Raw genomic sequence first — 14698 nt, forward strand, 5'->3', positions numbered from 1 at the left:
CTTTAATATTAATAAGGGTGAGAAAAAAATGCTCAATATTACTAATCATTTGGGAAATGATAATCTAAACTGTAATGAGATCCCATTCACTAGGATGGCTATTATCAAAACAAAACCAAATAAGACAAGAAAAATTAGAAAATAACAAGAATGGGCAAGGATGTCAACAAACTGAAACTCTTGTGCACTGTTGGTGGGAATGTATAAAAAGGTACAGCTGCAATGGAAAACAATACTGTGGTTCCTCAAAAAATTAAATAGAATGGATGTACGATTCAGAAATTTCACTTCTGGATATTTACTGAAAGGGCTGAAAGTAGGAATTGGAAGAGGTATTTGTACACCCACGTTCATAGCAGCATTATTATAGTAGCCAAAAAGTGGAAGCAGCCCAAATGTCTACTGATGAATAAACCAAATGTTGATACATGTACAAGGGGATATTATTCAACCTCAAAGAAATAAATTATGATACATGCTACAACGTGGATGAACATTGAAAACATATAAGTGAAATAAGCCAGATATAAAAGAACAAATATTGTGGCCAGGTGCGGTGGCTCATGTCTGTCATCCCAGCACTTTGGGAGGTTGAGGCAGGTGGATCACAAGGTCAGGAGTTTGAGACCAACCTGGCCAACATAGTGAAACCTTGTCTCTACTAAAAATACAAAAATTAGCTGGGCACGGTGGCGTGCACCTGTAGTCCCAGCTACTTGGGAGGCTGAGGCAGGAGAATTGCTTGAACCTGGGAGGCAGAGGTTGTGTGTGGCAAGCCAAGAAACGCACCACTGCACTCCAGCCTGAGCAACCAAGTGATACTTCACCTCTCTCTCTCTCTCTCTCTCAACAAATATTGTATGATTCCACTTTCCAACAGTCAAATTTGTAGGTTATCTGGGGTGGAAGGCAGTGGAGAATCAGGAGCTGTTGTTGTATGGGTGTAGAGTTTCAGTTTATGAGATGAAAGCTTTTGAGACTGATGTCAGTGGTGGTTGCTCAACAATATGAATATACTCAATGCCACTGAACAGTACCTTAAAAAATTGCTAAAAAGGTAAATTTTTAAAAAGTAGCTTTGAGGATTATTCAGAGTTTTAGAAAAAAAAACGGGCTTTTCAGTTAGTGGATCTAGATTTGACTTTGATTCTGATTGACTTTGACTTTGACTGGGAGCCCCTTCTTGCCTAGGCCACTTCCAAAGTACTGAGAGAGGCTCTAGCAACATGTTCACTGAGACACATATTTTTCAAATTTTGCAAAAACAAGCTGTTTCATCTCAGTTGATATGGCCATTTTCTCTTTCCGCTTGACTTTCCCTCTCTTACACTTTTTCTCACTTCAAATGCCATTGGAAGGGCAGCCAGCAATTTTGGGATGTAGCTAAGAAGCTGAGCGAGGAATGTATTTAATTTGGTTTTAGAAGGGTATTTTTATGTGGTTTTGTATATTGGTCAGCTCTTGCTAGCCCAGTATAGGATTGACTTTGAGGAATGTTCCCTGGGCTAACTCACCTCACCAGGTATAGTAATAAAGAGGTTTGGGGCTAGATGTCCTGTGGCAAAAAAATCCTATGGTGCCTGGCATGGAAAATATCTGACTGGAGCCAGAAGCACCAACCATTTACAATTCAAAGAGAATCTAAGATGAATCACTGAGTAAGACTTGAAAAGCTCTGAAATCTTGCAGATCACATTAAAAAGAAACTTGATGAAAATCTTCCCAAATTTGACAATAATCCTAAAAGCTTACGTGACATTACAAAATAGAGTTGTGAAGGTAAAAGAAACTTTCTTTCTTTTCTGATCAATTTTGGGATGTAGCTAAAAGGAATTGAGTGAGGAATTATTTAATTTAGTTTTAGAGGGGTATGTTTATGTGCTTTTATACTTTGCTTTTTATTTTTATTTATATGCTTTTATATATTGCTAGCCCAGTATGGGATTGACTTCAAGGAATGTTCTTTGGGATAACTCACCTCATCAGGTTTAAGCTGAGAAAAGTATGTAGAATTATATTTCTGTTCTTTTCCTAGAAAATATTACAAAACCATGGTGATAGAAAAGATCAAGGGATATACACATAAAATTTTTGGGGAACTGTATTATAAAAGTTGATAACTCATGAAAACGTGTTATTTTACTGGGTTTTAGGACTTTTTGGTTTACTTTTAAAAGTTGTAATTCCAGAGGGGAATAATAGACATTAGAGACTCAAAAAGCAGAGAGGCTGGATGAGGCTCGAGGACTGAAAACTTACCTATTGGGTACAATGTTTACTATTCCAGTGATAGGTACTCTGAAAGCACAGACTTCACCAGTAGGCAATATACGCATATAACAAAACTGCATTTGTATCTTTGAATCTATAAAAATAGAAAAAGTTAAGTTGTAGGTTTTTTTCTCATTTTAAGAGTATACGTGCACTTTCATATCTACTTTTATATTTATGATTTTGTATTCCAAGATGTACCAAAAATTGTAAAAAATATTTCTGGCTTCATGAAACCTGAATTGAATCTAGTTTGGGACTTAGGGTAATTTTGCTCTAAATTTATTTTCTGCGGATTTGAAAATGGGTAATTATACTATTAAAAAGAGTTACCATGAGCACAAAATTAGGTGGTATGTGTGAGTTTCTGGTACATAGCAGGGTTTCCACAAATGCTTATTTTCATTTCCCCTAGGTGAACTCTGATGATATATATTTATGATCCTCACATTGGCTTTGATATTTTTTCTACCTGGTTATACTTATCTCCCTGAATCTGTCCTGAGTTCATTACCCTCCCACCTGGCTCCTGCCTGTGGTCTCTTCCTCCTCGAATCCATCTTTGTCTGCTGCCATGGTGATTTTTCAGAAAGTCAGACTAGATCTGAGTTAAAAATCTGACCTGCTTGAAAATCTTTAATGACTCCCTTTGACCAGAGATAAAGTTGAAATGCCTCACTGTAGAATTTAAGGTTTGTAATTTAAGGTTTTGACTCAGCTGGGGAGCAGAGGAGGCTTCCCAGGGTACAGGGTTCTTGAGTCACAGGGCAGTGGGTGTTTTCCAGGCTGGTGGTGAGCTGGGCCAGGGAAGACAGTGCCCCCCTGCTGAGTGCACAGAGCCCCTTCAGTGGCTACAGGTAGTTGACTCTGGCTGGTGTATGAATCTAACACGGAGAAGTGGCAAATGTGTGGCTGGAAGACACTGTGAAGGAGCCTTCCATGATTGGCCTTGACTAGCTTGCTAAGGAATGTGCTCATCCTGAAGACCAGGAAGGGCAGTGAAAAAACTTAAAGTCTGTCTTTCCCTGTCCTGACCTTCCAAGTCTTGCCTCTATTTGTGATGGGCTGAACTTGTGTGTCAGCTTTGCTGGATCATGGTACCTAGATATTTGGTCAACCAGTATTCTAGATGTTTCTGTGAAGGTGATTATGGGAAGAGTGGGGAGGATTAACACTTAAATTAGTAGACTTTGAGTACAGCAGATGACCCTCCCTGAAGTAGTGGGCCTCAACCAGTTAGTTGAAGGTCTTAACAAATACACTGAGGTCTCCTGAGCAAGAAGGAATTCTGCCAGAAGACTGCATTTGGACCGGAACTGCTTCTCTTCCCTGAGTGTCCAGCCTATCCTGCAGATTTTGGACTTGCCAATCCCCATGACAGAGTAAGCCAGTTCCTTACTACACATCTCTCTCTCTCTCAATGCACACACACACATTCGATTGGTTCTGTTTCTCTACAGAACCCTAATATATTATCCTCTGGTCCAATTCAAGTATTATACTGTTTGTAGAATCCTCTAGCTCCAAGTCAGTCATTCTCTACCAGGCTACCCCTGAAACATTTTCTGCATAATATTATTCAAGACTCAGCACATGATTCATGTTTATTTGCATCTGTATCTCCCTCAACGTTGTGAGCAACCTGGGCACCAGGTCTCATCCATCAGTGAAGACCCTGTGACTAACCATAGCTGGTAAGAAAAGGGTGCTCGATAAATATTAATTGAATGAATGAAGAAAATAGAATGGAATGAAGGACAGTGTATAGTTGTACTTTCCACAGAGATTATGATGAAGGACACTAATAGGCGATCAATGAGTATCGTGATACCCATGTTGATACCGTAGGCAAATATGAGCCATGTTACTATGAGCCAGACACGATTCCAGGCTCTAAAAATACCATAGAACCTGAAAGAGCTCAGGAACATTTATTTTTATTAAATTAAGGGGCTCTGCTGAAGATTTCTGGAACCAGCCTGTCTCGAGTTAATTCCTCCACCATATAATCACCACAGCTAACCTCTAGTTCTTTTTAGAACCAAGACAATGCAGGGCTTGTCCCCGGGCAGGAGAAGGAGAGCACTGGTCAAGGAGTCAGCAGCACAGGGCTGTTCCGGGTGCTGTAAGGCCACTGTGGCAGCTTCAGGCTCTCACACTCCTCCCCAGCTCCCTGGAACCCTTCTACTCCCATCCCAGAAACCCCGAGTTTCCTGGGAACTGTGTTCAATGTGATGTGTGTTGAAATGGCCATGTAGGCTAATGGAGTCCCCAGCAGACCTTGGGGAAAGGCTTAGGGAAATATAATAGACTGTGAGGAAACAGGGTCATAAATCACACGTTTTTCACACTGTACGGCTGAGAGAGATGACTAAAGCGTGTTTGTAATTTATTTTCTCCTTTTGAAAAAAAGGTATTTCTGGCAGGGTGAACACAAGATCTCTAAAAATAAGTTACTCGCTGATTTGTCACCACAGATATGGGCACATCAACATCCACAGGAAATTCGTGTCTCTGGGGTGGTGGCTTCACATGGAAGACAACAGAAAGAAGTCAGAACAAAGACAAATCGCTCTGCATTGGGCTTTCCAGCTGAGCAGATCCAGAAAGAGACAACATCAGAAGAAAGTCATTTCAGGTTTCCAGTTCTTATTCCTCCTTAAAGGTGTTCTGTGTGTCCAGGGCTGACTGTGGCCCCTGTATCTGCAGGTAGGAGCCTCCCCTCCATCCTTCCACGTCATTTTCCTCCTTGACTTCCTTCACCTGTCCTTTATCACATTGCTTCCTACCCAGGGCAATCTTGTGATAGCATTAGTTGACTGGAGATTAATAGGAGAGAGGAGGATCCCACAGGACAAACAAACCAACCAACCCTGCCTTTTTGAAAGCCTGGCTGTCAGCAGCTTCCGCCGGCAGGTGGCTGCAGGTCATAAAACCGATTGGAAGCATTTCCACTTTGTGAAGCAGACCCCAAAAGGCAAACGTGGAATCAGGATTCACGTTACATAGCAATCCTGCACATGCCCCTCCGCTCCTGATGAACTGCTCAGGAAGCAGGTGAGAACTGGAAGCACACAGAAAGTGGAGCTATTAAGCTATTTGGGCCACTGATGAGATGCTGCTGGCTGGCTTAACCTCTTCAGTGCCTGCCTAGTTCTGCTGCAGCTGTTGGCACAGTTACCAGCCCTGAGAAATATAGGGCACTTATTTTTGGAAACACGCTCTATATCCGAAAGCACTCATGATGATGAGATTCAGCCAGACGGCAGAAACACGGTCACCTGCTCCTGCAAAACATCACTGTGCACAGCAGTGATTCTGGGCGCCATTAATTATTATTACACCCGGCTGCATTTCCCTTGCCTCCCCGCAAGCCTCAAAAAGAACCTGGATTTCGCTCAAGGAATTTTGAAAAATGCTTAAGACAAATTTTTTACTTATTTTAATGGAAGGAAAACATAACCAAGATGGAGCAGCTTTATGGATAGCACTGCCTTCTCCTTGGATCAGGAGTGCCCAACATCCACTCTTGTGCCCCCAGTCTGGGCTTCTGAGACCTGCCTTGCCACTGGAAGGTCCTTCCTTTGACTACATCAAGGGAGCCAGCCTGCTGGCCTTGTTTTTGTCTTCTCTGGTTCTAAACAGAGGAGAACCATCACCCTGCTCTGAGGTCCATATTCTATAGAGCATTTTTAGTTTGGGTTCTATTTGTGCTCTAAGAGGAAGAGATAGAGACTCTCTTAAAGTCCATATGTTTGCCATGTGTTAAAGGGTCACCACAATACTGACTTTGAAGAATTTTATTCATGATTGAAACAGTGTTTTAAAAGTGGCCTATACGTATGGGTGCCTCACTGAAGAACAGAGGAGGGGAGTTAATCCAGTTTGGAGTTGAGTAGTTAATGTATTCCATTACCTCAAAAGCTTAGGGCTTGAAACACAGATACCCCAGAAAGTTAGGTTTTGTTGCACTGTAGTGGCAATAAACAAAGCAAATATTCACTGAGTCATACTGTACGTAGGCATTTACCTGCCAAGTCACTCTCACCCTCACAGAGCTCACAGTTTAGCAGAGGAGACGGGACTCAGGAACAGAGGTTGGTCAGAGCTGTGATGATGCCGGTCTTGTGGTGGGTGTGGGGATCTGGGAAGGACAGCTGACTCCACTGTGGGGACCGCACCATGGAAAGCTGTGGGAGGGAGGAGAACTTTGGAACCCTGCAGAGAGATGATGAGGTCTTTCAAAGAAGGAGGTGACATTGCTCCTTTTTCTGGAGTGTTTTAGAAAGGTGACTGTGGCTGCTGGGCAGGAAGCAGTTGGAGGGAAGATGGTAAGATTTGAGATGGAGAAGGCTGTATCATGTAGTAATTATACAAATGATACCTAGATTCAGTTGTGAGAAAGTTGTGAGGACCAGGGTGGAATGGTTTAGAGTATGAATTCTCAGAAGGAGGAGGGTAGAAGCAGCAGCAGTGAGGTGCTAGTCTGGGTTGGGGTGAAGGGCGATAAAAAGGCACTTCAGATGTGGCAAAAGGACACGTGTGGCAGCTGGATACCAAGGCAAATTCAACTCTGTCTTTGCCTGGAGCCTATCGCAATCAAGAATATCAAATAGACAGTGGACCTCCCCATCCCCACCCACTTAGTTTTCAATCTGTTCCCAGTGAAATCTAATCCAATTGTATATAAATTCAAATCTAGACTCCAAAGATGGCCAAGCTCTTCTGTACTTTTTATCCTACCCTAACTCTGAGCACCAGGCACTTGTTACTGTACCCCTCAGCCTGGGGCTCAAACCATTTATTTCCACAAAGCAACTCACTTAATCTTCTCAATGATGCTCTGAGCTGGGCAGTAAAATTGCCTTATTTTATAGATGAGGAAAGTAAGGAGCAGAGGAATTCAGCAATTTGTCCATAGTTAGACAACCAGTAAATACGGAGACGGGAATCCTAGTTCTGCTATCTTCCTTAGCAGCTGTGTGACCTGGAGTAAGTCTCAGATTTACATCTTTTTATCTTAAAAAAAAAAAAAAAAGTCAGAAGAATTATCTACCCCAATCGATTCCCTTTCTCAGGATCATCTGAGATAAAGTTTTGTATAATGCAACTTGTTCTGCATTTCCCAAACTGTGAAGTCGAAAACGTGCCGCTGTGTTACCACCCTCCTTTTGCTGGAATGGCCTCCTTCATTAGGACTGAGCAGGAGAAAATATGTTTCTTACAAGGCTAGACTGTCATCCCTGGCTGCACAGCATATCAAGCTGAGGAGTCTTAGGGCACCAGGCAGCACCACAGACTAGCACATCACTGTCTCTCATCTTTGGGTTCAAGATCAGCATTTTTGAAAGCTCCCAGATGATTCTAGTACAGCTAGGATTTAGAACCACTCATCCTATCTGAAGATAGAACTTGTCTCTGTCTGTTACCAGTGCTGTCTTTACTTACTCACAACCAAAGAGCTCAAAGCCTTTGGGAAGTGTTGAACTCCATGGTAGAGTCGAGTCCTCCGTGGCTCCCAAGATCCCCACTCTCCAACCTCCAACAGTGTGTACCTCCAGTATTGTCCCCTCCCCTGAGTATGGGGGCAGCCTCTGAATATCATGGATGTCCCTCCCTCAGTTGGATTACTTATATGGCAAAAGTGACAGGATTTTGCAGATGTGATTAAGGTCCCCAATCAGTTGATTCTGAGTTAATTAAAAGAGAGATGATCCTGAGTAGACCTGTCCTAATCAGGTTCTTCAAACTACTGTGTCTCCTCCTGGCCTTGAAGCTGCTATGCATTCTGTAGAAGTGAGGAAACAAATTTGATCAACAATGCCTTTGGGAGCAAACCCTAAATATCAGATGAGACCTCAGATCTAGCTGTCACCTTGATTGTAGTCTCACAAGACCCTGATTAGAGGGCCTTGCTAAGCTGTTCCTAGACTGTTAACACCTGGTGATAGAGGCAGGAGGCAGAGAAATTTTAGGCTAACAGGGGGCAGGTCCACATTGAATCCCCACCTTCAACCCAAAGTGGTCTGCTACCTGCAGCCTAAAGTAAGAACTTCTATTCCTGTTTGTGCTCTCTCTCTGTCTCCCAACTGGTTCTTTCTGAATAATGTACCTTTACCAATAAAATGTTGCCTTTTCCAAAACTGACTACAGCCTGCCGCACTCCCATCCTATGCTTATAAAGACCCCAGGCTCAGTTGGTAGGGGAAAGAGATGGCCAGACTTTGGAGAAGAGAGACAGTTTGACATCAGGGAAGAGACAGCTGGACTTTGGGGAGAAGAAGAACTGACTTCTGGGAAGACTACCTGCCCTTCCCATCCCCTCTTCATCTCCCCTTTCCACTGACAGCCATTTCCATCACTCAGTAAAATTCTCTGCTTTCACCATCCTTCAAATGTCTGCAGAACCTCATTCTTCTTTGATGCTGGACAAGAGCTCAGGACCCACTGACTAAGGGCACCCTAAAAGGCTGTCACACTAGCCCTTTGCCCTGGCTGGTGGAGGGCAGCCACCCTATGTGATGAGGCATTGAGCCAACTGAGCTGTTAACAAACAGCCGTCTACAGATGGTGTAGGCTAAACGAGCAATGTAACACTTCCACTGGGGATTTGGGGTCACAGGCACCCCCACCTGGTCACTGCTGCAGGCCTGCATGGAGCTTGCACTCAGAGTGGTGGCCAGACCCCACACTCACTCACTCATACCTAGTCTGGCTATGGGCCCTGCACAGAGCGTGCTCCTGCTGGTGCCCAGTGTGGTTGACTGGGTCCTGCACTCACTCATTCTTGTGCTCCCTCCCGCAAGGGGTTGAGTATGGCAGTCGGAATAAATGTTCATCCATGTCGTGAGTCCAATGAAGGGGCCAAGAAAAGTCCTGCATCACTGGGGTGTGAGATAAATGTATGTTGTCTTGAACTGCTCAATTTGTGATATTTTGTTATGTAGCATAGAAAATCAATACAGCCAGTCCTTTATTGACCTGAGGCCCTGGATAACTTCTCATGACCTTAGAGAGGGAAGATGGGAGGAGGTCACTCTCTGTGTGATGAGGACAGCATAAGTGGCAGCTCCACAAACAGCAGGGTCCAGGGAGGGACAGCACCAACTGGCTTTGTGTCACTGAGAAATGACAAATATACAACCAGCATATTTTTATAATACAATGTTAGCATACCGTGTAAATCCACACAGAATTCCAGAATTTCAGAGCACAGTATTCAAAAATTGTATTTTTTTTTTACAAAATTTGTGGACATAACAGTGTATATTGCTGATTTGGGATCTGAAGCAGGTGGGCCTTTTGGCTGATGGAGTCCAAGAATAGAGAGGATGAGAAACACACTCAGGTGAGATACCACTTGGCCATCACCATTAACAGTTCCACCCTTGAAAATGTTGGCACAATGTTCACCTTTTAAATGTTGAAAATTTCCTGAATTCTGCTTTTTCTATAACATTACCTGAGCAAAGGAAAAATCAGCACTGCTTGATTTCGTAATGACCATGGGCTCCTCAAAGGTCTCTTGGATCCAGAAGTTCAGATTAACATTGATTTGGCAGCTGTGATTTCCTGCTTCTAGGATGGAGGATTTTGTTCAGTCTGAGCCAAACCATCTGGGACATCTAATCACTCCTAAAGAGAAATCCTACACTTTGCTATTTTTAAGAGCAAGTGAAACTGAAGCACGTGTATAAAATTTTGCTCAAGGTTTGTGAAACTTTAAGTACTGCAGAGAAAAAAATAATTTGATAAAATAATTTATTTTTGGAATCAGGAAATGTACCAACTTGATGGAGCACCAACACTACAACGTTTTAACTCTTTAGTATAGAATTTTTCAAACACAGAACAGAGTAGGGAGAATAATACAATCAACTTGATGAGAACATCTGCCAGCTTCAACAGTCAACTCATAGTCAATGCTGCTTCATCCTTCTCCCTCCCATTTTTCCTACCCTGTTCCTAGATAAAAGAATTGAGTTTTGCAGTGAAAAGAGATAGCAAAGACAAGGCATCAGTTTTTCTACCTATTCTGTAGATCTGAATGATGACCTTGAAGCACCCACACATGCATTTGGCCCCCAGACCAGGCAGGTGAGCCTGTGGGTATGTGCACATATTTGAGAATAGGAAATCCCTCTGGATTCAGAAAAATTAATTCCCCTATTTCAGCTTCTCCTTTTCTTCTGAGCCATAACAGACACCAGTTTCAAAAGAGCAGGATAATGTTGTCAGCCAGGATTAAATATATCCAGCAGGGATATTATAAGGAAAACAGATGAACAACTTCCCTTTTCTCCCCCACCCAAAGATCAGCCCCCCGGGCTTTTTACTGTCTCTTCTCTCCACTTCTCCTGGGGAAGGGGATGGAATCCTGCCTGGGACCAGCCAAAAGGAAAGAACCAACCTCTTTCCTTATCACAGGGGTCATAGTTCAGGATGTGTAGGGAAGGAGCGTCTATGTCTTCTCTCTCCCTCCAGGGAAGCCCTTGAGATAGGAAACTCTTCTCCCATTGAAAGACTCCAGTAGGGAATCTCAGGACTCATTTGAACATTTAGTCACTCTTAGGAAATCTTGTCCCTTAGAGCAAGCCTCCGCACTCTTGCCTTGTTCATTGATTTCATTTTGATCTGGTCCTTATGCTTTCAGAGACAAGTCATATACTTTACTTGGAAAAGAGCTGTTCATGCCCTTGCTAAACATCACACCCTGCTTAGGCTTTTGCATTATCACTCTCAATCTGTATGCATGTAGGGATTGTTGATTTTATGAATCAACTACCCAGTCATTCTTATATATCTCTTTCAATATTCTCTACGCTCCCACATTCCTCTTAAAGTATCAAGCTCTAGACTGCAACAGATGTTCCTGAAGAAATTGAGACTAGAAATATAACACAAAGTTTATGCTCTTCCATGGATGACTCATAAGGGTTATCTGTCTATGATGGGCCTGTTGTTAAAAATTTAGATTATGTAAATGTCATGGGAAGGAGGACAAAGGTGGTATCTGTCAGCGTGTAGAGTGTTTTATCTTGGTTGCCTTGGAGAGCATTTTAAAGGTTAAGTCTGCAGAGCATTCTCACAAGTTCCCAATATTTAGTCCCATGAGCAGGTGGCATGAGCTTCTGTGCGCACCACCCTCTTCCTGAGAACTCAGGTCACCAGCATGGGATGGGTACCCTTTTCTGTTAAGTGCCAGGGAATAAATTTCTTAGGCTTTGTGCACTGCGTGGTCTCTGTTGCAACTTCTCCCCTGTGTTGCTGTCCAGGATGTGGCCTCTGTGGATATTGTAAATGAATGTGATTGGCTGTGTTCCAGTGTAACTTTATTAACACTGATATTTGACGTTTTCACGCTTTACGTGTCATGATATTCTTGTTTAGGCATTTTTAAGCATTTATAAATGTAAAACCTTTTTATCTTCCAGGCCATAGAGAAACAGGTGGCTGGTGTGGACCTGACGGTGGGCTGTCACTTGCCCATTTGTGATCCAGCATTTTCCCATGAGTGCAAGTGAAAAGGAAGCATGGGACAGTAAGAGAGATAAGCTGTTCCATTTTAGTGGTTTTTTTGTTGTTGTTTGTTTGTTTGTTTTTTTACTACGACAACATTTTAAAAACAGAAATGGCAAGTTGTTATTCTTTGCTCTGAGCAGCTCACACTCTAAATGTTACATAGGGATTTTAACAGGACAGAGCCAGGCTGGACCTCTGTGTAGCATCTCAACTTGATCAGGGATCCCATCCCACGAGGTCCAGGGACCTTCTAAAAGATGTGGACCATCTTTTTAGGAATCCAAATTAAAACTCATAGTTTGATAAAAAATTTTCAGATTTATTAATTTCTTTACATGAAATGTCACAAAATTCTAAACATTCATTACATTAGTGACTATTAATGAAAAGTGTTGGTGCTCTAGAAACTTTATGAGTTATTATATTTATGAAGAGATTCATTCAAGTGTCTCTTACGAAGAGATCTTTCCCTGAGTATGTGTGAGTGAGGACCCACCCGATATTGCTGCCCTGAATCTGGCCTCTTTTGTCTGACACTGAACCTTGTATATTTCTTTTGTGGACCACAGGTTAGGAATCTGGTTGGCTGTTGCATGTATGATTTCGTGCATAGCTCACTGAAGCTTTATAAGCCTTGAAAACATGACTGAGAAACTAGTACATACATAACCTGCTTTAAATATGCTTGTAGCATTTAATCTCTCAATTTTGCAGTTCAGAACAGACCATGAAGTTATTTTGTTCTTGGAAAAGTAATCGACTTTTCCTGAGTGGAGCCAGCTGACACTGCACACTAATTTTGCAAATATTGAGGGTGAATAGTGAACTCCTAGATAGGTTTTTGAAAATAAATTGAATTGCAGTAGGGGCTTTTCTTACAATTAATCGTAGTCTCAGAACAATAAGTTTATGTTACGCAGAGTCCACGCAAACATTAGTGATGAGGTAGTTGGGTTGGAATGAGCAATCTTTCAATTATGACGTAGATCTTCACCATCTTCTGGCTGGAAAGTCAACTGTTTGGCTCTGATGTAATACTTCTAGTTTCAAAAGTTGAACTTATTAAGGCTTCTTGTTTTTCTTGCTATATCTTCACTGCTCATTAGTACCTGGAAAGGAAAGAAAAGAAACTCCAACATCTCCAGTTTGGGAAAGAAATTGTTTGCTAAAATTAGACTTCTAGGAGTCTATTCGTCCATGAGGATCATTAACTAAACCTAATCCTGTCTTTTTATACCACAGGTAATTAAAAATTGGCTCCCTCCCTTCACTTCCTCCCTTCACTTCCTCCTGTCCTCCCTCCATTCATTCCTTCCCTAACAACATACATGCTCCTCTTCAATGATTCGGTTCTCACAGGTTCTATGTGTTAGAATAGCAACAAGCCTCCAGATTCTGCCAGGGAATTCTGATAATTGTAGGTAACTTTGAATCCACAGTTTGGATTGGTCTTTCTCTCTGGCCTGTTTCTTATGCTGTTCCTATTTATTTATGGTGGCTACTGTCGAGTAGATTGCTCAAAATAGCTTCTAAAGTGTAAATGATACGTTTTTTTCAATGACAAATATTTTTAAAAAATAATAGCAGAAGTACCATAGTAGATATGTACAGCTAAGGTTTGGTGAGCCCACAAGAGGCAGCCCTGAATTATGCCGATGGATTTAGCAAAGACTGTGCAGACAAGGGGCACCTGAACCTAACCTAGAAGGAAGAATCGAACTTAGGCCAATGGTAGTTGTGGCTGAGAAGTGGAAGCAAGGGAGAGGCTGAGGGAGGGGCTGATGGAGGAGAGAGGGAGGGGTTGAGGAAGGGGTTGAGGGAGGGGATGAGGGAGTGGATGAGGGAGGGGATGATCTTTTAGGCCAGTGAATTTCAAATTTTTTGGTCCTAGGTGACTTTTACAATCTTAACAATTTTGTTTAAAGAGCAATATGTTCTATATACTGATATTTACTAGATCACAAATTAAAACTGAGAAATGTATATATTTTAAAATATTTCCTTATTCATTTAAAATATAACAAACTATAATTACATATTATCATAAATACCATATTTTATGAAAAATAAATACATTTTCCAAAACAAAAAACTTCATGAGAAGACTGGCCAATCTCTTTGATGTCTAACTTCGGAGCAAACAGCCAGATATGCACATCTGCCTCCACAGTCAACCTTTTTCAATACCACATGCTGCAAAACCTCTGGAAATGTCCATTGTATATTTATGACAGAATGAAGGTGAAAGAGGCAAATGACATCCTAGCATTGTGATAAAATTGCTTTGACCCCTTTAAGCCATCTGGAAGTTTCCTGGGGATAGACACTTTGTCCCCAAATCACACAGTCCTCTCTCCTGAGCCCTCACCTGTGTGACCACTTCCACTGGGACCATCCCATGTGTGCCTCGACATGTCCAAGGCCGAGCCCCTTCACGTGCATCTCATTTTCCTTAGTCCATGCCCTGCCTTAGGCAGAAAACTAACGTCCCACTGCTGCTTCCCCTCCTTCCCTCCTTAGCTTCAGTCCCTGGTCTGGAGCATTCTAGCTCCTTAGCAACAGCTCTGCTCCTTCAAAGCAAGTGTTCAGACTATGTGCTCTAACACTAAAGAGCCTCCGGTATGACTTCCAGACCCTAGATATGGCTCCCCTTATTTCCTTCCCTCAATGTTCTCACAAGGATCTTCCTAAAATGTAAGCCTTATATGTCTCCCACCCAGCTTAGAATCCTCGAATAGTTCTCTAGTGCCCTCGAGATGAAATGAAAACGTTTTCGTGTGTCTTACAGTCATGTTTGTCAAAATGCTATGAGCCTCGGCAGAAACTCTACAAGCCAGAAGAGAGTGGGGGCCAATATTCAACGTTCTTAAAGAAAAGAATTTTAAACCCAGAATTTCATATCCAG

The sequence above is a fragment of the Colobus angolensis genome, unplaced genomic scaffold (genome assembly GCF_000951035.1).
Source record: "Colobus angolensis palliatus isolate OR3802 unplaced genomic scaffold, Cang.pa_1.0 Scaffold42, whole genome shotgun sequence".
Classification (NCBI taxonomy): Eukaryota; Metazoa; Chordata; class Mammalia; order Primates; family Cercopithecidae; genus Colobus; species Colobus angolensis.